We start from the raw sequence: 27102 nt of genomic DNA, 5'->3' as shown, positions 1-27102 counted from the left end.
TGGGACAGAGTTAACCCAATAGCATCAGCCTGGAACATTTATCAAGGAGGCAATCACGAGGAGAGGCTGGGGGAGTTAGAAAAGATAGCTAGGTTAATAATGGGTTCACAGTTGAATTACACAAACCACCCAAACAAAGCTCATATTTAACATCACAGCTTGAAAGATCGCCTGCAGGATTACCTGAACAAATAGCTGAGATCGATTGGTGCTGAGGTTAGACACCAGTCCTGGCCAAAGGGTTGAAAGAATGAAGATTGGGGAGCCCCAGCAGCATTTTAGCTCTGGAGAAACTTATGGACGTTTTTCCAACTGATACTGCAACATCGAAACAGCGAGTTGCTGCTACACTGTGTATACGCTGGTCAAAGGCACACGAGGCCCAATGTATTGGGTAACCCAAGGAATCTGGGCCTGCAGTAGATTGCATAGGATGGTGCATCGAGAGGTCTGGGAAATCCAAATCCGAGGAGGAACTAAATATGTGGTGAGTGTTCCGGATATGAAACAAGGCTTGGGGTTCGTAATTGGAAATGAATGGACATTGTGGCTGAAAGAACCCCCACATATTCAATGTATGGAGAATGTAAAGCCAGGTAATATTTTGGCTATTCAAGATCAAATCTGTTGGGACGGGACTGCCAAAGGGTTGATGCCAAATGGAACGCAAATGGTTCTCTTAAATGACAGCTGCATGCATTCAAAGAAAAGGTTAGAACTTGATGTTAGTTTCTCTCTGATAACTATGACTGAGAGGCCTGCTGACCTTAAGTTTGAAATGTATCTAACGTACGAACTTAATTTTATTGGCTATATGTTCCCGCCCCCATCACTTCCCCAACTTGTTAGAACTATTACCAGATGTCGATAGACTGTCAGACATTAAGAAATAAATATATGTAATCAAAGCAACTTTGAGAAAGAATGCCTTTGAATTAACACTTCAAGCAGTGACCTTATGTACCCTGTAAGATTTAAAATGTCATGCACCGAAAAATTTGAAAATGGGCCCTATTGTTTGGAACGTAAGCTGCTATTGTGCTCATGTTTCCACTCTTTTGGTGGGGAGGCTGTTTCAAAAGCCTTAAGAACTCTTTACATATCCACAATGAAAAAATGCTCCTGATGTTACTTAGTATTGGCAAAAACAAATTCTAGACAGTCAACAGTGATCTTGAGGAAGATTAAAATGGTATGCTCATGTTTCACAGACTATCTTTTGATAGTCTGCAAATTGGTTGATTCTATTAGATAGGATGATTGCTTTGGATTTCTACAGTGTTGAGATAGATTTCTCGAATCTGGCCTGGTGGACACAATAGAGGTCAGTGGATGAGTATTCAAGGCTTAGTCTCTGGCGAGTATGTTTGGGGTCAGGGGCCCTCAATGAGTCCACACAGAATAGCATTGAATAATTCTATTTAGATAGTTGGTTAGAAAAATAGGTATTTATTTTAGGCCTTTGGAACCCACTGAAAAATGAAACTATCAGGTAGTACTATCAAACAACACTCTATAATACAATCACTATTAGGTTCATTCAATAAACATCAAATAACTTAATCAAGCAACGCATAAGGTAGATTATAATTGTTCTTCTATAACACGCTTGCAAGGAAAGATTTCCATTTAGCTGCAATTTTCCCTTCAGTTGCGAACCCCCCAACTTTTTGCGGTTGTCTAACCATCCTAGCCTGACTTTTGCCAGCGGAGCACATCCTTCTGCTGCACTCCCCTGTGCTTTTCGCTCACTTTGTTATGGGGAAACTGACATGTCCTTAAAGATAGTTAGTACTGGGAGACTTTGTTTCCCTCAGTCCTTTTCTTTGTTGCACTTTTTTAGCAACATGTTACTAGTGCACAAAGTACCTTACAGTACAGTGCACTGGGGTTTTCCTTTCATTTCCAAGGGCCCTAGGATTTTTTGGCAGAAGTACAAATGTGCCTTGGACAGAGCTGGTGGCAACTGTTATTTTTCACATATGTATAACCCTTTCTTGTGGATCATATCGCATTTACCGCATTTGGCCCTGGAAAGTGGCTTGGTGCCAAAATGGGCATTCCACAAGGTCCTTTGTTCTGTCCTTTGGCCATCTTGTACCTTTGCCTTCCCCCCAGGTCGAGCAGACCTGTCAAAACCCTTATTTGTTCATGCAGATCCCTGCGCAAACCAAAGCTTTTACAGGCTCTGCATGCCTTGTGTGTGTGCCTCCAGGATGTGGGCTGGACTGTCTAGTTCCAATGCACATCCTGGGTGCCAGATAGTCTTGTGTGCTGGGAATGACTGGGACCACTGTGGTCCGTGATTGTTCCACGTCTGGCATGGCTGTATTTGAGCAGATCTCCCATTTGGTCCTCTTCGTTTTGGTGCAAAGGAGGTTCTGGATACGAGAAGGCTCCAAACACCCATACCAGGTCAAACTCTTGAGTTCACAATTAACCTAGATTAGGATCCAAGCATCCTGAAACTACGAAGCAGAGCGGAGGAACCGCAGGTTATCAGCTGGAAGGTTTGGCACCCTGAGCCTGCTGTTGTCCAACAGGACCCCCTTGTTTCTGATCAAACATAGAAGGTCTGCAAAGGCGATTCAACCCATTTGAATAGTGGGACCAACTATTCATGGCACCTCCAACTAAACTTGAAAGCAAGCCTTCTCAGAAGTGTTCCTGGGCTAACCAGTGAACTGACCAGCTTGCACGGGACCTTTGCTCTGGAACCGCTGCCATCTCGAGTTGACACTTGGTATAAGGCACTCTTCTGCCGAGTTTCGTACACCTAGACGCCTTAGGTCTGGAATTACAAGAGTGCACCTGAACTCGAGTGCACACGGTCACCGTGTCGCCCAGCTGTGGTGACAAACTTCAAGGGTGCCTTGCTGCTGTGCCACCCTGCGACCTGAGACGAGCAGCAGTGAATTTCAGTTGATCCCTTCACCAGGAAAGGAGAAATCGCCACTGTCCCGCCACAGAATCATCCCTGGAACTCAGCCGCTGAAAGCCGCAGGACCGCACAATTGCAGCATTTATTTATTTGAACATTTATAAAGCGTGCAAAACCCATAGGTATAAACCCGCAACCCAAGTGGACTCAACTGCCGAAGTTTGGTCTGGAGTACACCTAGGGTCGGTGAGTACTTGCAATCCTTACCGGTGGCCCCTGGCGCGTCCATCCATTTTTACGCATGAGTTTACCTGAGGGCCACGCTCCTTTATAAAGGCAGCCTGTGCTACCGTCCTATTCCCAACTCTTGGATCCTTTTCTGCCCTCTTGGCTCCTCGAATAGTGGGAACTTATTCTTCACTGCCTCATCCACCTTCCTGCGTCACTACAGCCTCTGCAAGAGACCCTGTTTTCGCTCGACCGCACGATTGCGTGTGTCTGCACTGAAAGTATTTTTGAGCGCTAGGCTCCACTCTTCTTAGTGATTGGACTGCCTCTTAGTTAGGGTTTGATAAGTGAAGGACTACCTAAAGTATATTCGCACTGTATGCTCCCTTTCTCTACAGGGTGTGGACCCTTACTGTGTGCTATTCTTTTAGGCCATTGTAACTGTATATACGTTCTATGGTAGTGTTGTGTTGGTTTATGTATTACTGCTGATCTTTGCTTGTGTTTGATTTAAAAGGCCTTTAATAAATGTATATGTACTTTTGATATACACGTGACAGAGTAATTTGTAGTGTCCTTTGCTATAAGTGCTCATTGTGGGCTTTCGATCACCCCATATCCCCCAAGACCTAGTCTTGACCGCTGCCAATGCTACCTTGATTGGTCTGGCTTGTCCAGAAGGTTACCCTGTTCCAGGAAAGTAGGCTGGCATTCTGAACCTCTGCCCATCAGGTCAGAGTTCAGAAATCCATCTTAACAAAGCTTAACAACAGAGAGTGGTTTGTAAGCAAAGGTTCAGGATTCGAACCTGTGTGGCAGTCCATTGTCTTGCTTCAAAGACAAACGTGTTGCCCAAAGGTCACAGGGTCCAAAACAATGTTTCTCACAGGGATAAGTTCTCTGTAAAAAGGATCAAATGGGCTTGTGGTGATTAGTTTAAAACAATTTAGAAGTTCGACAACAATTTACCCAAGGATAGGTACGTTTTCTTTCTTCCGGACCCAACGATAACCCATGGACAGGATAACTGACCCAGGTTTGATCACCATAGGTGAGTGGAGGGGAGACAGGAGACAAAGGAACTTGTTCCCAGTGTTATTCTGTGGAGGACAGGCACACATATTCTTACTTACCCCCCTGACTTCGATTTTCCCAGATGTCATGGTGGATCGTCTGGTGGTGACTGGGGCTCAATCCTTTGCCTTTTGTTCCAGTGAAATGTGCCCAGGAGTTGCAGGTTTGGGGATTCTTCCGGTTGGGTGCAGTTGCAAGATGCAATCCCTGTCGGCAAAGAAATGCAGAATCCAACGATTCAGGCCTCCTTAGGACACTTCACAGGATGGAGGAATGCGAGTTCCATAGATGATCACCGTTTTCAGGCGACGACAGGTGTCATTACAGCTGCGATCACAGTAGCTGCTCCAGGACAGGTTCCCTTGAAGAGGGAAGATACAATATGGGGATAAGGTGACTTGTGTTATAAGCTGGCGACCAACAAAGTTCCTGTCTCAATCATGCGATGGTGACACTTGTGGTGAGGTAGTCCACGAGAGAGCTAGTCAGTCCACCAGGCAGTCCAGGGACACATTGGATGGTTCTGAAGTGCTGGATCCTCGAGAAGGTGCTGAGATTAGTTAGACCCCCAGTCCAAAGGCGGAAGCAATGCTCTGGGTCTTCGGAGATCAGGCAGAGGAACAGGGCTTCACTGGGCCAGACACTAGAAGGGATGCTGGGCCACTTCAGGAGTCATTCTTGTGTCACCTACAGTCTGTTCTTCTTTGAGGGATTCTTGGCTCCAAGGTAGATCTGAGGAATAGCCGCAGAGGTCCTCCTTTCATCCAAATTCCGAGCTGGAAGCAAGTCCAAGCTCACCAATGGTAAGGCTCTGCACCATTCAAACATTAAGTAGGTTTCCAATCAGGGACAATTGCTGGGTTCAAATCTGCCCCAGAAGCAGACTATCTGGCACTAAGGATGTGGACTGGCACTAGACAGTCCCAGTCCCCTTTCCGAGACAGACACAGGGAAAGTAGCAACTTTCCCAGGCATGTACACAACCGTATAAAAACTTTCCTGACATGAGAAGGCAGGAAGAAGGCCAACCCCAAAGAGGAAATCTCCTGGAATGGCTATATTAGGGCACCAGGCGCTTTTAGTAGCCATAAGTCGTAAACATGAATGTGCACTATGTGGTGAGCCAGAAAAAGTCGGACTAAGTAGTGTTATGGTTCAAAAGTGTTTATTTAAAATAAGAAGAAACGGCTATCTACCCTATCGCTATGAGGGAAGTTCCCTGCCTAACCAACTAAAAGTAAGGGTGATCATTCAAGTCCAAAAGAAATAGTCATTAGTCCAAATCCCACTAACTAACTGACCCTAACACTTAGGAAAACAGAATGAGGCTGGAGCAATGACCTCTGGATTGGCTTCTGCTTGACCCAACACTTGGTTCGATTAGACAAAGAGGAAGCCTTAAAATGTTGTCACATTCTGTATTTCTTTACACAAAGTTCATCTGTTTTTTGCATACAGCACTCAGCCACTCTGGAGGTTCTGTTTGCCAAGTTTAAGATTTAAACAGATTTCATACGGTTCCCTTTTCTTAGGAAAAATAAGTATTCCACCATTTCTTACTTGGTGCTTGACAGTGTTCTTGTCTTGTTAAACACTGGAACCCTCTAGGTCTTTCTGCTCCCAGTTTTGTTCACTATATTTCGTAGTTCTAGGACTCCCCAAAACCCTCTGGCCCTCTATCCGTCTGCCCGTTCAGCTCTTCTGGGTTCCAGTAACCCATGTGATTTCTCCAGCCTTGTGTTTTAATGTCTCTCGGTTTGGCAGGGCTCAAAAGTCTGTTAGGTTTGGTTTAGCTCTGCTTCGGTAGGGCACCTGCCTGCTCAGGTTTGTCTGGCTCCTGTAACCCTTGCAGCTTTCCCAGTCTTGCGTAATGTCTTTCGGTTTGGTTTTTCAGAACTCTCCAAAGACCTCCGATAGGCTTGCTTTAGCTCTTGTTCGGTAGGGTGTCTGCTTGCGGTTTTATGGCTCCCGTAACCCTTGTGGCTTCTCCGGCCCCTGGTATCACGATTCACTCCTTTCAAAGGCATTACCTCTTAAGTATTTGCTTCTCTTCCGCTGCTTGGTTCGGCAGCTAGCACACTTCTCGTATGGAGATCGGGGTCCCAACGTCTCCACTTCAGTCTGGTCTTAGCATCAGTTAATGGACCCCAGGCCACCACAGCTTCCTTGCAGTTACGCCACCAGGCGAGATGGTCGCTTTACTGCCCCCGTCTCTCTCCGTACCATCGCTTCTTGGTCGGTCAGGACACCAGCCTTCCAGCGTCCGGCTAGCACATCGCTCACTGTCCACCCCCCCGCCGGTTCTGCAGTCTAGCATGGCTCTGTCCCTCCAGGATGAATTCCTGTCAGAGGCTCGCCCTCTGGATAGGATTCGCTCGCTCTCTCTCTGATTAAGAGTTCCTTGTGGTTTTATGTATGTCATTGGAAACAAAAGGGCGGTGTCTTCCGGCAAGATCCAGCATTCCCTGATCCCAAAGGGATTGAAAAAATGTCATTGTTTGGTGGATTCAAAAATAACAACAGTCTTTCCAATTCCCACATATGCAGACAATTTACTTTGGACCGGGAGGACTAGGAGTTCTGGACTGGAATCGAAGTCCTTGTCCCTAAGAGAGGAGTCACTCCCAGTGAGGTCCCACTTGCCTAGATGACTAGGGAGGGTCTTGCTGAGTGGGCCCAACTCCCTAGCCTCAGAAGGGGGTGGCTCCCCTCTGGGGGCGAAGGGACGAATAGTCCAGATTCTTCACACCACCAAAAATAATGTAAAAACAGTAAGAATGTAACTGCTGCCACCAGCTTGTCTCTAGGCACATCAAAGTAACCAAAAATTCCATGTGTATAAAGCTAGGGTGATACAAAAGTATCCCCATTGCACTGTATTGTAAGATGCTGTGTGCCATATAAAAATACAAGAATTCAAACAAAGTTTCCAGTACACATACTCTCAAGGACTGATCAGTTTCCCCATAACAAGTTAGCAAAAGGCAAGAGAAGTGAAGCTGAAGGCTTTACTTCCCTTCAAAAAGTCAGGACAGGATTAAAAAACAGAGCAAAAACAATGGGTTTCTATAGGAAACTATGGAGAGAAAGTTGCTAAAAGAAAATTCTTCCTAAAATACAGTAAGGAACCCACTGCAACAGAATTAAAAAAAAGGATGCATCAATTTTTGATCATCTGGAGAATCCACTGGTCAAATATAAGCCACCTTCAATCTTGAAGAAACACAATTACTTGTCTTCTGTCAAAAGCTGAGTGAGAGGAAAATCGTTTAAAATGTGTTGCAGCAGGAGCCCAAGTCTGATTATTTACTGAAGACGAGCTATTTGGTCTTCATGCTCCCTTGGCTCTGGTGGCTGTTTTTCTTGTGTCACTCTGATAAGCCAAACGGGTGAAACTTAGAAATCACAGAGACCTCGGACTGCTAGGACGTGATCTAAGCTGCTGCATCATAAAGGAAGGCTTATCAGAGGCAGAGACCTTGACACTTAACGAGCCTGTTTGAATTTAAGAATTATAATCCACCTTTTCTGCAAGAGCTTCAACTCACAGAACATGTGCAGAAACGTTCCTTAGTATGTGGAGGGAAACCTGAGATTTAGAGTTAAACTTGATTTTTGAGCGTTTCGCAGAAATAAAATTGGTACTGTCAAGTCCTGTACACTTTGATATGTATCGATACCTCAACTCCATTCTAAGCTACCTATAAAGAGCCACTGCATTCTTTGGTCCTTCGTGATGGGTCATCTCCTTACCTGCCACTGATGTCCCAGATGGAGTGGATACAGCTTGGTGCAATGATGTACGGCTAGAAATAGAAAGTCCAAAGGTTACACTTGTTTTGGTAGAACATACATCTTTAGTGACTCATTATTCAGAAAGAGTGGAGAAAAAAATAGGTAATCCTCTGTACTTAGCAGTAAGCACCACCAAGGGATCCACAGATAAGGTTCAAGTTACTTACCTGTAACTATTGTTCTCCTGCATGGGTCATCAGTAAAAGAAAAAACAGTTCACTTTCACTTTAAAACTGTATTTCTCCTCTTAACCAATCACTGTCCTCTGGGTCATACTTCCCCCATCCAATGACAGTCCTCTCCCTAAGCCCCGCCTCCGGCAGCCATCTTCAGATGTGGTAAGCACGTAAAGTGGCAGTATGACCAAGAAGAGCCGCAGAGGGGCCAGGTGGGATGGTTGGCATGTGAAATCCATGCCGGAGAACAATAGTTAAAGGTTAAGTAACTTGAACATTCTCCAGCATGGGGGCTGCCATGGAATCACATGCTCATAAATAACGAATACACAGCAGTACATATTACACAACCACGTGAGGTGGCAAGGTTAAACAGAAGTAATCAACACTTACCCCTGGAACAGACTCACCTCAAGCGAACAGGTTGCGTAGCACTGCCAGCACTGCCTGGCCGACTCTGGACTCCTCCCTGGAATCCTGTCAATCCAGCAGAACCTTGTGAAGGTATGCGTGGACCTCCACATCGCAGCCCTGCAGATGTCGAGCAGGGGTGCACCAGAAAGGAACGCCACTGTTGCAGCGATCGCTCTGGCAGAGTGGGCTCTCGGGCGGCCTGGCAGAGGCCGGTTACCCAGCCGATGACAGTGCATGATGCAGCTAGAGAGCCATCTTGAGATGGAAGCCTTGGACAAGGCCTTCCCATTATTCACCGGTCCAAAGTTCACAAACAATTGAGAAGTCTGCCTGAAACTCTTAGTGTGTGCCACGTAAAACATCAAGGCACGAGAAACATCCACCGAATGCAAGGTCCTCTCCGCCGGCGACTAAAGTTTTGGGAAGAAAACAGGTAACACCAAAGGCTTGTTGAGGTGGAATTCAGACAGAACCTTCAGCATGAAAGAGGGGTGCGCACACAACACCACCCTCGATTCATGGAAAGTCAGATACGGCTGCTTGCAGGACAGGGCCTGGATCTCACCCACTTGTCTGGCTGAGGTTATGGCCACGAGGAATGCCGTCTTCCACGAGAGAACTTGAGTGGGGCTTGATGCATAGGTTCGAAGGATGCCCCCATAAGTCTTGTCAGGACTACGTTGAGTTCCCATGCCAGGGCAGGCGTCTTCACCGGCGAGAAAGATTGAAAAATGCCCCTTGAGAAACTTCTTTACGAGTCTGTGGGACCACAACAAGGATCTTCCAGGGGATCTGGTGCATCGTGAGATGGCTGCCAGGTGTACCTTGATGGACTTGTGAGTTATACCAGTGTTTGGCAAGGAAAGCCAGTATGGAAGAATCTGTGGGGATGTGACCTTCAGAGGGGTAATCTTCTGCAACAGGCATCATGTCGAAAAACACTTCCACTTATAGCTGTAGAACTTTAGGGTCGACGAGGCCCTGGCTTCGGTGAGGACCTCCCTGCAGTCCGCTGGCAGCTCATAACCCCCAAACTCCAAGGCTGCAGGAGCCATGCCTTCAGGTATCCTGGGTCGTGATGAAGGACTGTGCCTCCCTCTCTGGTGAGCAGATCCGGAGGTACCAGTAACTTGACTGGATGCGACGCTGACAGGCTGAGTAGGTCCGGATACCAAATCTGCCTCTGCCACGCCGGGGCGATGAGTATCATTCTGAACTGACACTGTCTGAGTGTGTTGATCACACGTAGCAGGAGGGGGAAACAGGTAAAAGCGTACAGAAACAGACCCTCAAACGGGAAGGAGAACGCATCCCACAAGTTCCTCGGTTGGTGGAATCTGCTGGCGAACTTCTGGCATTTGGAGTTTGCTGCCGTGGCAAAAAGATCGATTGGGTGTCTGCCCCATTTGACAAACAGATGGTCCACCTGACCCCGACAAAGTTTCCACTCGTGGCAGGTACGTAGTTCCCTACTGAGGGAGTCTACGATGGTGTTCTTGACGCCTGCCACGTGGATCGGGACGACACACATCCCATGTCCGATGGCCCAGTATCACAATCCCTGAGCTTCTCTGGAGAGCTCGGGATCGAGTGCCCCCTTGCTTCCTGATGAAGAACATGGTGGTGGTGTTGTCTGTGAAGATCCTCACCACCTTGTTCTTCAGAGACGGTGGGAAAGACTGGAGGGCCCAGAACACAGGCCGTAGTTTCAGGATGTTGATGTGCAGATCCTTCTCTTCTGGAAGCCACAGACCTCAGACGTGTAGACATCCAGTGTGAGCCCCCCCCAATGTTTCAGAGAGTCGTCCATGGTGACCGTCTCCCAGTATGGTAGGGTTTGAAATTCCGTCCCCTAGGCGATGTTGGAGCGCCCCCTCCACCATTCTTTCGCCGCTGGAACTCCTCGTTGAGGGGGATCTTGTCCACAAAACTCCCAGACACTTGTATCCAACGTGCATGCATCTGCAACCTGCAGAGACGGACGAGGTAGATGCCGGATGACATCATGCCCAGCAACGACTTGATGTCCCAAACTGTGGCCGTCTTCGATAGCGACAGTCGCTGCACCTTCCCTTGAATGGCTGCTAGCCTCTCCTCCGAGAGTGACATTAGGCAGGCCACTGTGTTGAGTCTGGCATCGAGGAGCAGCACGTTCTGCAATGGCATTAAGCAGGACTTTAGAACCCCAGCTCTGTCAGAAGCTGGATGGTCTCCTTTGTGTGCTCGTCGGCCAGTTCCTGGGAGCGGGTGCGTTTCAGCCAATATCCAGGTACGGGTATATGTGTATGCCCTGCAGATGCAGGTGGACTGCCACCGGGGCCAGGCATTTTGTGAATACTCTTGGGGCCGACTTAAAGCCGAATGGTAGGGCCTTGAACTGCTAGTGTTGGCCTTGTAACACGAACCGTAAGAACTTTCAATGTTTTCTGTGGATGGGGACGTGGAAGTAAGCATCCTCTAGGTCCAACGACATCAAGAAATCCCCTTCCTCCAGCTGGCCGAGCATGTGCTCCAACATGACCATCCTGAATTTTTGGATCTTCAGGTACTTGTTCAGAGGGCATAGATCTAGGATGGGTCTCCAACCCACCGACCCTGTCTTCTTTCTGACCAGAAAGTATCTGGAATAGACTCCAGAGCCCCAGAGCCGTTGGGGAATTAGCTCTATCGTCTCTTTCTGTAACATGGCTCGCACATCTTCCAGGAGCTGAGGAATGTGCTGCTCCTGACAGGGAACCAGTGGAATATGATGGCACCTGCGTTGGAACTCCAAGGTGTGTCCCTGGGCGAGAGCCTCCAGCACACATCTGTCAGTGATCTTCTTTCACTCGCTGATGAAGCTAGTCAGCCGGCCTCCCACCGGGGTGCATGAGTAGGGGCCCGACATCTTGACCGGTTCAGGCTTGCTTGGGCGCCCTGCGCTGTGGGCGACCGCGATGCTGACCTCTGCTACCATAGACCTGGGAGCTACCCCTGTAGGCTTCCTGCGTGGAGGATCGGGGAGGCTGTCTGTATGACGTGGAGTATCCCTTGGATGATCTGCTCGATTTCCCCCTGGAGCAGCGATAAGACGAGCGATGCTGCTGCAGAGTGCCAAGGGAACGCGCCATCTACGTGTCCATCTTTATGGCTTGAAGGGATTCATCGACAGCCATCCCAAACATATTTTCGCTGTTGAACGGCATGTCCGGCACCTTTGCATTAACGTCTTGCTGAAAGTTAGTGGCCTTCAAGCATCCCTGCCAAGTCCGCGATGTCTAGTGCCACCGTAAATGCATGGTCTGACGCCACCTCTGCTTCCTGGAAGAGGACGAGAAACTCGGTTTTCTTGTCGTATTGGGACAAGATAGCCAGAGCATTAACTGCTTTGATCGTGGATGCAGCCATGTAGGAAACTCTCTTTGCCATGGCATCAGGCTTCTTCCTCTCGTTGTCCGGAGGGACTGATGATGCGGATACCGGATTGGCTGAATGTTTTCTTGTGGCGGCGGACACTACCGAGTCCAGAGATGGTTGTGACCTCAGACACTTGGGTGCTGAGTCTGGCACCCTGTTTATCTTCTCCAACTTGTCCTGTTTGGTTGGAGCTGTGCATGGGTTCTTCATGAGGGCCAGGCCTTCCTCCCAAATGTTGGCCAAAAAGGGTACAGTCATGATCGTCTTCCTCTTGAAGGGTACAGCCATGATCGTCTTCCTCTTGGATATTGGAAGACCTCCTTTTTGGTTTCCTCAGGCACCAGCTGGAACAGCACAGAGGCCTTGGAGCTCATCGAGTGGAATGATCCCACCTCCTCTGCTGGAGAGCCTCTATGAGGGGCGTCCAGGTGCGGTGATTCGGCGTCTGCCGGGACGAAGTCGACATCCTCGTGGCGTGGCGTGGCCGTCTCCGTACCAGTGTCTGTGCTGTATCAGAGTCTGTTGGTGGAGTCGGCTCCTGACGTGGTGGAGGAGGCTGATGAAGCAGCGTCGGTTGACGCTTTCTCGTCTTGCGTGGAGGCTGGTCAGGAGCCTGTGGAACACCAGGTGCCGGTGCTGGGGGCAACCTCTACTGGATCTCAGTCAATAGGGTGTGGAGAGTTGACAGGATGTCCATGCATATGTCCCTCGGCTGAAGAAGGAATTATGGAGTGTCAGGCCCTGCACCGTCATCCTCCTTGTGGACTGTGTGGATGTACGCTTGGCCGTCGCTCGTGCAGATGTCCATTGGCTGAACGTAAACCTTGGAGGGCTGCTTTGGGGCCTTGTTGCCCGCCCTCTTTTTTCCCTCCTGAGGGCCCTGTTCCAGGACAGAACTGGTGCCTCCCCCCCCCCCCAAGGGGTGCCCGCCACTGCCTCAGCAGCTGTGTCACGCCTGGGATGCAGGGATACTCTTTGCTCTGTAGGGACCACACTTGCTGGGTCGGTACCACTCGCTGTAGCGGTCGCACCAGAGAACGTTGACGAAACGGTCGACTGCCTCTTTGGCTACAGCTGATGAGCCTGTGAGGCCTTCTCTTCGCCCAGCCTTTGTTTCTCCGATTTCTCCTGTTACTTGGCCGGGGTGGAGGACTTCCTTTTTGAGGAGGAACCCGGTGGCAGGCTGTTTAAGGAGGTGGACGGCGACCTATCCGACATGGGACCCGTATCAGCAGCAAACCCGTCGGAAACGGTCTGCGGTTCTTGGCTTTGTCTTGGACCCTTACAGATGGGGTGTCCTCAGAGGAGTTCGACCTCCTCCAAGAGGGAGACCGCTCCTCGGACCGACAGGTCCTGGGATACACATAACACTGCTCGGAGTACGGGTCAGAGGCCTTGCTCGACTTGAGCCATGCTGCCAGTCTGCTATACCGGTCTTTCTTCGTCTTCGAGAAGTCCAGGCATATCTTGCACCCATCCTCGATGTGGTCCCGGTGCAGGCAGTATAGACACTTTAGACTTTAGATGTTTGTCCTCCATGAAGATGTTCCTTACCGCATTGGGTACAGGGCTTGAAAAGTGTCCTTCCCTCCTAGGGTGCAGGGTCTGAAAAGTGTCCTTCCCCCCCTTTTTTCTCCTCTGTCATGTTCGGAGGGCGCGAAGTAGGCCCAAGTAGAGCCTTCCAGAAACTTCGACTATCACCCTTGAGGGGAGTGCAACTTCACTGACACCGGATCCCTGTTGCTGGCCGTTGAAGATAGGAGTACATGGATTGATGGAACAAAAATAGAACTTTTCTGTGAAAAACGTGGGGAAAAAAGTACATAAATAGCTCGGGGAGCAACTCGAGAACTCCCAACACTGAAGCGTGCCGTAATAATCTGAAGATGGCTGCCAGAGGCAGGACTTAGGGAGAGAACTGTCATTGGATGGGGGCAATATGACCCAGAGGACAGTGATTGCTTTAGAGGAGAAATACAGTTTTAAAGTGAAAGTGAAACAGTTTTTTTCTTTTACTGAGGATTCCCAGCCTGACGATGGGAAATATTCATGAGCATGTGAATCCATGCCAGACCCCATGCTGGAGAAATTGGCATAGAAGTAACTAGTGCAGTCAATAAATTAACTATACTTGCACACAATCTTCTTCCTGGTAGTAAGGTGAAGTAAGGCTTTCATCATTCTTAGGGTCCAGTGTAATGCTGCAAGAGAAGAAGGGTCTGACAGTTGACATCAATAGGTTTATATCTAATATAGTCACCAAGTAGGCTACAAACTCAAAGGTTTTGGTAGGCCTGTACAGATTTGAAACCCAACATGAGAATTCCTCTGTGGGAGTAGTCAGAACGTGCTTGTTAAGTACAGTCTAAGGTAAAGTATGTCCATCTCTGGCGTACTGATGTTTTTTCACCACACTATCCATATGGGTCTTCATGCTGCTAATCAGAAAAGTAACAGATGGCAGCCTTCCACTCTGCACCAATTTACCATATGCAATCTCCTTGTTCCCAATTCTCGAAGTAAGAAAGATCCAGCACTGCTAAGTATGATCTGTGGATGTACCCAAAACCCTGTAGTAACCCAACTTTTAACTTTATGTGCAAGCAACAAGGCTGGGTTTGACAAAGATAAAATAGTAGCACTAGATATGTGCTAGATCTGTGAAAGGTGCCAAAAGAAGGTGCAACCTATGGTACTAGAATGTTATGTGCTGAGGTCAATATGATGACCTGTTCCATTGGGGTAAGGGAGTAAATGGGTTTGCAGGCACAGACAGGTTTCCTGGGGTGTGTTTCGGGATTCGTACTGGATCCCATGACCATAGCTCACCCCCCACTGACCTCACTTGTGGAATAAACAGCAGGTACAGACTAGGGGGTTAGGAGGAAAATGGAGGGAGAAAAATACACCACATCCAAACCCTAGCTGGAAAAGAAGGCAAAGTAGGTTACTATGGGTTCAGATAAAACAGAAATCCATACACGGTTAGTAGTTCCTGTGAGATTCCACTGAGCTGATGCAAGATATGAGAATGCGGTTCGGAAGATCTTTCGGCTGGGACAGACTGGAGTTAGGAGTCTATGAAACACCAAATGTCTGACTGCATGATGATGGCAACTAAAGTCCACAAAAGTAATCCTCGGTAATGCAGAGGGACCTTTAAGTTCCCTGTATTGGGGAGGGGTGGATGCATGAGAAGAATGAAACATAGCAGGAGCAGCAGCTGGAACTGAAAGGAGAGAGCACAGTGAGCAAGGGGCAGCCGAATGAGAGTAAAACGGTTCTGAATGCCATAGGTCAAGTCAAACAGAACAAAGAGGAAAACAGGGCAAATAATACAAATCTATAAATTCATTGGCAGTTACAATAGGCCAATAGTTAACTGCAAATCAGGTCATCACTGCGAACTTGAAAATACATTATACAAAAATACTGAATTTCGAGATGCATATTTCCCCGCAATTATATGTGGGGGTGGTTAGGGTTATAAAAAATATAAGGGGAGTAGGGGCCACATTAAAAGTTTGCAGTGACCATATAGATCTGTTAACTGAGAGGCAGAGGAGGCAGTCTTGGATCATGCCGGGTCACAACAGATGAGCAATCAATACCAGAAGGGTGCATAGGAGGAGGTCTGAGGACATTCTGGGTCCAAACAGGAGAGTAACAAGTATATCAGCTTGAGGCAGAGGAAAAGACCTGGGATAAAATATTAATACCTGATCTTCGTAAAACAAGAATTAGGAACCATCCAGGGACACAAATATAAGCTGCTCCTTCTGGGGTTATAAGCCTGTACTGTGAGTAGGTTGTCTGGCTTAGCTGTCACTCTGGGCAACTATATTATTAAACCTGCAGAAGATATCGGGACCACCACAGCCTCTGGGCAAAGAGAGTACAACATGTCAGTATCACCCACTTATAAGGGCCTCACAATGTAAGGGGCAAGGGGATACTAGCAGTAAAATCATGCCTGTTGAGGGCATTAACCTTCCAGGATCGTCGCCATTCCAGTCCACAGGACAATGAGTTTGTACTATTTGGGAATGAAGGGTATCCTGGATCTTGTAGTGCTCTTGATCATATCACAACAAGGGTAGAGGGTACACAGGGAGATGTGTTCTAGGAAGAAAGGGGATTTACAGAGAGCTGTGAAACAATGGGTGGATCTTCACTATTTTGGCTGCGTCCATTAGGTTGTCTATGGGTTCCATCTTGTATGGGTGAGTGAGACATTCACAGGTTACAGGAATCTGTAAATAAGGGTCGAGAGTCAGACATGATCTTCCCATGTCTATAAACTGGTGCCTCCTATATAGGTTTATCTGCTTGCGTTTGGTAGGGAGATAACAACGTTTAATTGGATTGATGCATAGACTTGCTCTTACTGGTATAACCTTATAAGCACCTGTGGGATGGTGCCCACCATGGGCAAGGCAACAAGTAACATACAGGGATAGAGACCAGAGAATGCATAAAAAGCCTCCCTGCCTCTCTTCGTCTTGAGCCAGATCTCCTTAAGTTCCGGAAACTCCTCAAGACTTTCATCTCCGCCACCTCCCTCCCTCTCTGCTGCTAACCACCTCTTTCTGCTCTCTCACCTCTACTTCTGCTCAGTTTTGCAGATTGGCTTCTGAGCCTCATAGGTCCCAAGCTTTCCTCCCCCAGTCTCCTGCACTTGCCTCTGGGCATTTCACTTGCCGCAGCACTACTGCACTTCAGTTGCGACCCATGAGAGTGGTATCTCTCTGCACTTAAACCATGTTCTGACAGGACTGGGCGCACTTGGTGCCTATTGACCCCCCTCGCACTTCCTGTTCTGTGTACCTGCACATTCTGAATGTACCACGCTTAATAAGATTGTTGTTTTGTCTTCCTTATGTCTTCCCCTCCCATGCATGGTTGCGCTTTGTAACACTTGTGTATAAGCTCATAATAAATAATCAATCAACCCTGGTGGGAGTGTGGCCGTTGTTATATGCAAATCTGCTGACAGAAGCCAAATATATCAGGTATTTTGGTACTGTAAATAAAAACAACAGATATTGCTATAGGGTCTGATTCATCCTCTCCGTCTACTCATCTGCTTGAAGGTGATATGTAACTGACCCCTTGGGTGTTACTAAGAGTACATCCTGATGTTTGGAACATGCTTTTGCTTTCTGTCCGTTGCTGTCCCGCTAACGAATAAATTAGCACAGCAACAGGAAGATGGATTTGGGAGTGGGAAATTGGATATTTCTAGAATAGGTATGTGGTGACTAGGTACAGTCGAGGGACATGCAGATGAGGGGTTGTATTTAAGACCAAAAAGCCAGGGGGAACAGAGAATCCAGAGGGTGATCAGGTAAGAGACCATGTACAGCCTTTGACTGAGGTCCCCCACGCTGCTTTCCAACCAGACTATTGGGAAGCCTAGGTCCATCTCTTCTGGAGAGCCAACTAAGGGAGTGATGTGTGACGAGTGCCATCAATGTGAGCCTCTGGTTGGACTTTGGTACCCATATAGATTAGATGACAAGTGACTGGACTGAAAAAAAGAGGACTAATTAAATATGCGTGACAAGGCACCATTCAAGGCTAGTGGATGAGGACTGGGAGACCCTGGGGGGCCAGTCACCACCACCCATTCTGTCATGCTGGCCCCAGTGAGTGTGTAGTGGGGATCCCATCACATCCTCCACCTCATCTTTAGCCCTGGTTTTCAGGTATCTTCTACAGTCCAACGTCCCCCATTGAGACTCAAGAAGTATAACATGGATTCTGGAAAGAAGTCAGATGAATGCTAAGCGACATGCTCACTGACTCACAATTTCAGGGCTCTGCGAGCTGTGCATTAACAGTAGCAAGTCTCATCTAAGAAAACAGTAACAGCTAAATGAGCACCACTTGTGGGAGCTACCTCAAGCCTACTTCTCAGACAGCAGGGTCTGTGCTGGCATTCAAAAGCAACCAGAATTCCTACCCCAATAATTGTTTGGCAACAGAATACAGCAGTGCCATCATGGAATCAGCTAGACGGGAGGAAAGGGTTGCCAGATTCCAAGCTGATCGATGGTCACTTTATAAATTGCATGCATAGAGTAGTGCATCGGTTCACCACAGAAATCCCCTCACTGTGGAAGATTTATTATGCCCAAGCCTAGACCAATCAACAACCCGGCTCCAGACTGTGGGATGTATTGACCCACTTTGCTGTGCTATGCGGCATCACCCTGCCAGTTATGATGAAAGAAACTGCAACAATGGCGGCAAAACCCTTGTGCGCGCCAAACATCTACAAACAAACTGCGTCCTGCAACAACAAAAAGATGCATGCACAACCTGCCACCCATGGTGCATTTGAGGTGGGATAGAGCACATACTGCAGAAAATGTGCCAGTGAGCTCCTTCACCAGCAAACAGAGTGCAGAAAGAGAAGCAGCGCTTTACAAATGAAACCCCAAAAATGTGCCTACAAATGATATTTGCTTTGTTGCTAAAAACTCCAAAATGCCTATACACAACACTTCTCCACATTCAAAATCTTGCGTGGCGCTCAAATTAAGGTAATCTTAAGAAGCATTGCGAACATACAAAGTCCTAAATGTGAAGAGCAAAACATTTCCTCAGAAAAACCAGATTGTCTGTAAACTGACAGCCCCTGTCAAAATCTGTGTGCAGTACGTTGGGCTACCTGTGGATGACAGCTGTCAGAGGAGCCCTGATGAAACGTCAAAGTATTAAACTAAAAACCTGCTCGATTAGCAAACATAAAAAGGATTGTTGCCAAAAAGGAATACAGATCTTAGTTGTGTTTTTGATCCCACAGATTTTAAGGCTAAGAAAGTAATTATTTATGTTGGATGCAACAAATTTGGGTTTTGCTGGATTTAAGAAGTTAATTAGCCTGGCTGAGCTGCCTGAAGTTGAAAAACAGGTTTTTCCACCCAAGAGGAGGGCCTTCCTCTCAGCAGAAACTCACGGGGAGATGATAATTGTGGGTTAGAACAGACTATTGTCTACAGAAAGTGAATGAACAATAGCAGGCCTTTCAGCCCAGGAAACAGAGGTGTGAGGGTCGTAAATGGCTCCTGGAATGAACTTCCCCAAGGAGGGGGGTGTTCCTCGACTGCAGGGAGAGACAAAAGGGCGGACCATCTGTTGTTAAACATGAACAATGAACAATTTTTAAAGACTCATAACTTGTGATTCAAAGTAGTGAAAAATACACCAAAGACATATCTGTTAATCTAATTTCAGGCTGCACGTTTTAAGAAGCGGCAGAACTGTGTAACGTGTACTGGACAAGAATGGCAATATATGTGGTTTTATATGAAAGGTATTAATCCTAGAATTGTGAAAAGTTACACACGCATCCCTATGTTAAACACACGCATTTGTGGAAATGTGCATAAAGTTTGGAAATTGTGTTCATAGCAAAAATGACACAATTCTGTAGAAATGTACATTTAGTATAAAATCTGATTTTGAGACCAGTGGCTAAAGGGAGGTTTCTAAGGATTGTAAAGCAAACCATAAAATGTGACATCATCCAGCCTTGATCCAATCACTCAAAAGCAAGGCGGAGATGAAGTTTTGATCCAATTCTAGTGCACAGGGGCAAGCTTAGCTAAGCCGGCCCATACACCCATTTTGTGATGTCATTTGAAAGGATACATAGAGACAGCTGACAGCACATAGGGACTCACTGATTCACTCACTTTCCTGATTCCGGCAAAGCACTCTGATCCAGCATTCTACATCCAGCTTTCACATCCTTCCAGATCCAGATGCCAAGACTTTTGCCAGCAATAGAGAACTATTGATTTCAGCAAGGCCCAAATCCTCAAACTTATTCTCCACCCAGTGAAGCACTGTGTGGTGTGAGAAGGCCTTTTGAGCCCGTATCCTGAAATTCTCTGGCTTGCCACCACTAGGCTTTCCTGAAGAACTCGCTATCCAGCTGATTGAAATATCCACAAACAAGGAGGGCAGATTCCGTGCAAATCCGGTGACTAGCCTAGCTGATCCGATCCTGTGCCTGATGTGCTGTTCTGCCTAGACCAGATCCAATCCATGACTAGAACTGACGGTCCAATTTAATAACTTATTTTGTGAGCATTAATAGGAAGAAAAGTGACCTCTAGTATATTTGCATTGCCTTATCCCAATCTCAACCCATCCTATCTGTAAATTCAGAATCATAGCATTGTCAGAACCTTTCCTGCGCTGATTTTTCTCATTTGTTTTATAAAATCATAAGTCATTAGTGATTTTGAGTGAGAAAAGTAAATCCCAGAACGGAAATTAGGGCATCACACGTGAAGGGTTACGCTGGCCACGTAACTGTGGAAATTCACGTGTGACATTCTCTTTTTCATAGTCACAATAGTGTATTCAAACCCATCTTTTTCAAAGTGCATTTCTGTTTTCCATTCTCGCGCCTATTTTACAAATTCGACCTTTACTAAAAACTCTATAACTCCCTGGGTTTTTATGATAGAAACTAAATTTCAACTCCTACTTGTACCCTGTTATAGCGAATATCGCTCAAGGAAAAGTTTGCCACGAATTGAAATCCTGAGAAATTGTACATGTGTGTAATAGCTTTAACCCCTTAAGTGCCAAGGATGCAATATCTCGTCCTTGACATTACCTCCGTAGTGCCAGGGACAAGATAGCTTGTCCTTTTTGGCACCTTGTTTTGAGCGATCCCTGCAAAAGCATGTCCCAACGAAAAAGGTACCTCACATGTGTGGGTGCACCTACCGGGGGCACAAAAGGAAAAGGGTAACCCGCTGGTAACCCAAAGCCTTTCGCCACAGCACAATTTGTTCATGTGGGCAACCTACAGATTTGGGCCTAGGGTGTCGAAGCCAGCAAGGAAAACAGGAAACCCCATGCATTTCCCAAAAGAGGACACCCGTGGGAATGCACAGAGGTCTGACTTGCGCAAAGCGGCTCAGAATTTATTACCCAGAACCCCAGACAAAGTGGACATTGTGTTTTTTCCCCACCAAATATCACAATCCAATGTGCCTCCTTGGACAGGGCTGAGGATCTGGTACCGCCCTGCTTCCTGATGTAGAAGATGGTGGTGGTGTTGTCGGTGAAGATCCTCACCACCTTGCCCTTGAGGGACGGAAGAAAGGACCTGAGGGCCCAAAACTCTGCACGGAGTTCCAGAACGTTGATATGGAGGGACCTCTCCGCCGGCAGCCAAAGACCCCTCGCGTGCAGGTTTTGGGGTTACCAGTGGGTTACCCTTTTTCTTTTGCGCCCCCAGTAGGTGCACCCACACATGTGAGGTACCGTTTTCATTGGGGTTACCAGTGGGTTACCCTTTTCCTTTTATGCCCCCGGTCGGTGTAACCATACGTGAGGTACCGTTTTCGTCGGGACACCTGTGGGAACGCGGGACGGTAGGCCATGTGTTGTTGGCGGCGTGTTTAGATGGGTGAGCCAAGTGAAATGTGCGGAAATTCCTTTTCTTTTCCCACATTTCGGACTTTGCGGAGGTGTCTGGGTAATAAATTCTGGGCCGATTTATACAAATCATACCTCTGCGGATTCCCACGGGTGCCCTCTTTTCGGAAATGCATGGGGTTCCCCGTTTTCCTTGGTGGCCTGGACACCCGAAGCCAATATCTGTATGGTGTGGCCATCTGCATAAAGTGTGAAATTCATGTGTCAAAACAGACTTGGGGTCACCTGTGTTTTAGGCTTTCCTCTTGGCCCCCAGGTAGGTGCAACCATACATGTGAGGTACCGTTTTCATCGGGACACCTGTGGGAACGCAGGACGGCAGGCCATGTGTTGTTGGCAGCGTGTTTTGATGGGTGAGCCGAGTGAAATGTGCGGAAAATGCAGTTTTTTTCCCACATTTCGGACTTTGCAGGCGTGTCTGGGTAATAAACTCTGGGCCGATTTGCGCAAATCATACCTCTGCGGAATCCCACGGGTGTCCTCTTTTCGGAAATGCATGGGGTTCCCTGTTTTCTTGGTGGCTTGGACACCCGAGGCCCATATCTGTATGGTGTGCTCGTCTGCATAAAGTGTGAAATTCATGTGTCAAAAAAGACTTGGGCTTATCTGTGTTTTATGCTTTCCCCTGGGCCCCCAAGTAGGTGCAACCATACATGTGAGGTACCGTTTTCATCGGGACACCTGTGGGAACGCGGGACGGTAGGCCATGTGTTGTTGGCAGCGTGTTTTGATGGGTGAGCCGAGTGAAATGTGCGGAAAGGAACAAGTTACTTACCTGTAACTGTTGTTCTCCAGCATGGGTCTGGCATGGATTCACATGCTCATGAATATTCCCCGTCGTCAGGCTGGGAATCCTCGGTAAAGAAAAATCAGTATCAGTTTCGTTTCTGATCTGTCTTTCGTAGTAGTAACCAATCACTGATCTCTGCGTCATACTGACCACAGCCAATGACTGCCATCTCCCTAAGCCCCGCCTCTGGCAGCCATCTTCAGATTTGGTAGCACGTGAAGAGGCAGTATGACCAAGTGAAGAGCCACAGAGGGGTAGGCGGGAGGGTTTGCATGTGAATCCATGCCAGACCCATGCTGGAGAACAACAGTTACAGGTAAGTAACTTGTTCCTTCTCCAGCATGGGGTCTGGCATGGATTCACAGGCTCATGAATAAAAGAATACATAGCAGTACACACATGCACAACCACGGGAGGTGGCAAAGGCTCAACATTAAGCATTACATCAAAACTCAGCATTAAGCAATTCTTACCTCCTCACCAGGCTCACCTTAGGCGAACAGGTTGCGCAGCACTGCTTGGCCGACCCTGGACTCCTCCCTGGAATCCCGATCGACGCAGTAGAATTTCGTGAAGGTGTGCGTCGACCTCCACGTAGCAGCCCTGCAGATGTCCAGCAAGGGCACACCAGATAAGAATGCCATGGTAGCTGCGATCGCTCTGGTGGAATGGGCTCTCGGACGGCCAGGCAGCGGTCGGTTTGCCAACCGGTGACAGTACATGATTCGGCCGGAGAGCCATCTGGAAATGGAAGCCTTCGAGAGAGCCTTCCCCTGATTGACAGATCCAAAGTTCACAAAAAGTTGTGACGTCTTCCGAAAACTCTTTGTGCGGTCCACGTAGAACTTCAGCGCTCTAGCCACATCCAGCGAGTGCAAAGTCCTTTCAGCCGGCGACAAAGGTGACGGGAAGAAAACAGGCAACACCAAGGGTTCGTTGAGGTGGAAGTCCGATGGCACCTTGCGCATGAAGGAGGGGTGCGTCCTGAGCACTACCCTCGTGTCGTGAAAAGTCAAGTACGAGGCTTGCAGGAAAGGGCCTGGATCTCTCCCACCCGTCGTGCGGAGGTGATGGCCACAAGAAACGCTGTTTTCCACGACAAGAACTTCAACGGTGCCGAGTGCAGAGGCTCGAACGGAGGTCCCATGAGCTTGGTCAGCACCACGTTGAGCTCCCACGCCGGGGCCGGGGCCTTCACCGGCAGGAACGATCTGAACAGCCCCTTCATGAATTCTTTCACCAGACGATGAGACCACAAAGACGTCCGTCCCGTGGTTCTGGTGTATCGGGAGATCGCAGCAAGATGAATCTTGATGGAAGCGTGCGCCAGTCCAGCCTTGGCCAGCGTCAGCAGGTACGGCAGTACTTGAGGAGCCGTAATCCGTAGAGGGTTAGTCTTCTGTGCGTGGCACCAGACAGAGAACCTCTTCCATTTGTGTCCGTAGCATTTAAGAGTTGAGGACGCCCTGGCCTTTGCAAGAACCTCTCTGCAGTCGGCCGTTATGTCGTAACCTCCAAACTCTAACGCTGCAGGAGCCAGGCCTGCAAGTTCAGCGACTTCGGGTCGTGAATGAGGATGGCGCCTCCTTCCCTGGAGAGAAGATCCGCGTCCACTGGCAGTTTGATTAACGGGGACGCTGACAAGTCCAGAAGGTCCGGGAACCATATCTGCCTCGGCCACGCAGGTGCGACGAGGATCATCCTGCACCGTGACCTCTTGAGCTGGTTGATGAGCCGGATCAGCAACGGCAATGGAGGGAACGCATATAGGAACAGGCCCTCCCAGGGGAACGAGAAAGCATCGCCCATGCTCCTCGGCTGGGGAAACCTGCTGGCGAACCTCCGGCACTTGGAGTTCGTCGCCGTCGCGAACAGGTCGATCTGGGGTGTGCCCCACCGTCGGAAGAGGCGGTCCACTAGATCCTGTCGTAGTTCCCACTCGTGGCACGAGCGCAGCGCTCTGCTGAGCGAGTCGGCGATGGTGTTTTTTATTCCTGCCAGATGAAACGGCACCAGAAACATCCCTTGGGCTACGGCCCAATGCCACAGATCCTGTGCCTCCTTGGACAGAGCTGGGGATCTGGTACCGCCCTGCTTCCTGATGTAGAACATGGTGGTGGTGTTGTCGGTGAAGATCCTCACCACCTTGCCCTTGAGGGACGGAAGAAAGGACCTGAGGGCCCAAAACACTGCACGGAGTTCCAGAACGTTGATATGGAGGGACCTCTCCGCCGGCAGCCAAAGACCCCTCGCGTGCAGGTTTTCGGTGTGCGCTCCCCATCCTTCCAGGGAGGCATCCGTGGTCACTGTCTTCTGGTGGCCCGGGGTCTGGAAGTCCATGTCCGCCGTCAGATGCGCGCGGGTTCCCCACCACCGGATCGGTCGTCGGAAACTCTCGTCGAGTGTGATCCTGTCCTCGAAGCTGCCCGTCTGGATCCAGCGCGCGTCCAGGAACTCCTGCAACGGGCGCATCCGAAGCCTGCACAGGCGGATGCGATAAATGTAAGAAGACATCATTCCGAGGAGGGACTTGATGGACCTCACCCTGGCCGTGTCCGCAACCAGCATCCGCTGCACCTTGCCCAAGATGGCCCTCGTCCTTTCCTCCGACGGAGAGGCCAGAAGCGACACTGTGTCGAGCTTCGCTCCTAGAAACAGTGCGTCTTGCGCAGGCACCAGGTGGGACTGGGCGTAGTTTATGGAGAATCCCAGGACCGTGAGTAGTTGGACAGTCCTTGCCGTGTGCTCCGCGGCGAGCTCCTTCGTCTTTGCTTGGATGAGCCAGTCATCCAGGTAGGGGTAGACGTGGATCCCCTCTAGGCGCAGCCGCGCCGCCACCGGTGCGAGGCACTTGGTGAACACCCTGGGTGCCGACCTCAATCCGAAGGGAAGGGCTCTGAACTGCTAGTGACGCCCTTGGACCACGAATCTGAGAAACTTTCGTTGTCCCTTTAGGATGGGGATATGGAAGTAGGCCTCCTCCAAATCCAACGACGACAGGAAATCGCCCTCCTGCAGTTGACCCAGGACGTGTTGGAGGGTGACCATCCGGAACTTCTGTGCCTTGATGAATTTGTTCAGTCGTCGTAGGTCCAGGATGGGACGCCATCCTCCCGTCTTCTTCTTCACGAGGAAGTATCTTGAGTAAACTCCGGAGCCCCGAAGCCTCTTTGGGACGAGCTCGATGGCGCCCTTCTTGAGCATCGTCTTTACCTCCAAGAGAAGTTGAGGGACGTGATGTTCCTTCCTGGCCACAGGGGGGACGCGCGGGCACCTCTTTAGAAACTCGAGCGCGTGACCCTGAGCCAGGGCGTCCAGCACCCAACAGTCGATGGAGATGGACTCCCACACGCTGACGAAGCTCGCCAGCCGGCCTCCCACCGGGGTTGCTTCGGTGGGGGCCCGACCCTACGGCCGGTTCAGTCCTGCTTCGACGAGGCTTTGCCGCCTTGTCCTCCTTGGCGGAGACGGCGGGGTCCGCCCGACTTGCCTCGTCCTCTGTAGGCTTCCTGTGACGACGAACGGGCCGCTTGACCATAGGTGGAAAATCCGCCACTGGAACCTTTGGAGGCACCCCGTTTGCCTTCCCCGCTCCGAAAGGGCAGCCGTCGATGCTGGAGAACACCAAGAGCCCGGGCCGTCTCCGTGTCCGCCTTGATGGCTTGTAGGGAATCGTCCACTGTTTTCCCAAACAGGTTGCTCCCGTCGAACGGCATGTCCAAGACTCTGGTCTGCACATCCTGACGGAAGTCAGTAGCCTTGAGCCATCCACGCCGCCTAAGGCACACACCGTTGCCCAACTGGCGAAATCCAGTGTCAGCGATGTCCGTCGCTATCGTAATGGCGTGGTCCGACGCCACTTCTCCTTCCTGCAAGATCTCTAGGGCCTCTGCCCTCTTGTTGTCTGGTAGGAAGTCCAGCAGGGGGGCGAGTTTGTACCACAACTCCCTGTCGTAGCGGGCTACGATAGCCAAGGCGTTGGCAGCCTTAATCGTCGTCGCTGCCGATGAGATGACTCTGCGTCCCATCGTGTTTTTCTTTCCCTCGCCGTCCGGCGGGGAGGTTGATGTAGAGGCCGAGCCCCCCCCTGCTTTCTTCCTGGCCGCCGCGGAGACGACTGAGTCTGGGGTCGGCTGTGCCCGAAGGCACAAGGGGGCCGCGTCCGGGACCCGGTACTTCTTCTCGTACCGATCCCTTCTCGCCGGCGTTGTGGATGGGTTCTTGAGGAGGGAGAGACCCTCATCCCAAATATCGTCCAGTAGAGGTACAGCGAGAACCGTCTTCCTCTTGGTCTTGCGCCGTTGATAAAGGAAACCTTCCTTCTTCTCTTCTGGGCAGAGCTGGAAAAGCTCAGATGCCCTGGCGATCATGGCGTGAAACGATCCAATCTCGTCGGGCGGGGAAGCCCGGAGGGGAGGTGACGACGGGAGATCCTCGTTGTAAACCTCGTCTTCTGTACCCGTCGAGGCCATGTCAGTCCCCGTATCCTCCCCACGTGTCGTGGACGGGGAGGAGGGCTGAGCAGGGCACGATGGTTGAAAAGGAGGTGGAGGATGAATCCTTCTTCTCTTAAGAGGAGGGCTCCAGTCTCGTCCTTAACTCCGAGCATAAGGACTGTATAGCCAACAAAATGGCCGCCGAGTTGTCTTGCGGCACTGGTTGAGGGGGTTCCGATGGGCGGTCAGGAGCCCCGTCGGCAACCTTGACGTTCTCGTTGTCTCCTACGTCGGGGTCCCTTGTCATGATGCCTACCTCCAAGGAGCCAGGTCCAACCCAGCAACCCCAGAGGCAGGCATCATTTCCCCCAGGGGAGTGCCAGCGGGCCCAAGCTGGGGCCCTTTGGACGCAGTCCTGGCGCCTTAGGCGCCAGGCTCATAAAG

Source organism: Ambystoma mexicanum, chromosome 10 (assembly GCF_040938575.1).
Source record: "Ambystoma mexicanum isolate Mex_15411 chromosome 10, UKY_AmexF1_1, whole genome shotgun sequence".
Lineage (NCBI taxonomy): Eukaryota > Metazoa > Chordata > Amphibia > Caudata > Ambystomatidae > Ambystoma > Ambystoma mexicanum.
This window is presented reverse-complemented; position numbering follows the sequence as displayed.